The 672-nt window shown below is 49.4% G+C and overlaps 1 pseudogene; it reads left to right on the forward strand.

The window, feature by feature from the left end:
- Positions 1 to 324: 324 nt before the first annotated feature.
- Positions 325 to 442, forward strand: LOC126213996 (5S ribosomal RNA; annotated as a pseudogene).
- The last annotated feature ends 230 nt before the right edge of the window (positions 443 to 672 follow it).

A 672-nucleotide genomic window follows, 5' to 3' on the forward strand; every position in this document is an offset into this window, starting at 1 on the left:
TGCTAGGCTACTTCGACCGACAGGATTTAAAATGGATTTTGAAAATGATATTTCTATCCAAACGTACGTCCTCGACAATGGCTCACCAAATATTGTACCGTTTCGCGATAATTAGGACTTCGCGTAAATTGTATTTTCGCGTGGCAAAAGCAAACCATCGACGGCGCGAAAGCAGTCTTGATACCGTGACAAACTCGCGACGCTTACTAGCCTGTCGCGAAATTTACCTGCATACACCTACAACCAATTCCAAGGTCATAATTCGGCCTGCACGACTGTGTGCAATTGAACTTCAAATAATTATTGTTGCTAATGTTAATAATTGCCAACGGCTTTGTCGCAGTGGTAACACCGGTTCCCGTCAGATCACCGAAGTTAAGCGCTGTTGGGCTGGGCTAGCACTTGGATGGGTGACCATCAGATCTGCCGAGCGCTGTTGGCAAGCGGGGTGCACTCAGCCCTTGTGAGGCAAACTGAGGAGCTACTTGACTGAGAAGTAGCGGCTCCCGTTTCGCAAAGTGGTAAAACGGCCGAGAGAGCGGTGTGCTGACGACATGCCCCTCCATATCCGCATCCAGTGACGCCTATGGGCTGAGGATGACACGGCGGCCGGTCGGTACCTTTGGGCCTTCATGGCCTGTGTGGGAGGAGAGAAAATATTAATAATTACTA

The sequence above is a fragment of the Schistocerca nitens genome, chromosome 11 (genome assembly GCF_023898315.1).
Source record: "Schistocerca nitens isolate TAMUIC-IGC-003100 chromosome 11, iqSchNite1.1, whole genome shotgun sequence".
Taxonomy (NCBI): domain Eukaryota; kingdom Metazoa; phylum Arthropoda; class Insecta; order Orthoptera; family Acrididae; genus Schistocerca; species Schistocerca nitens.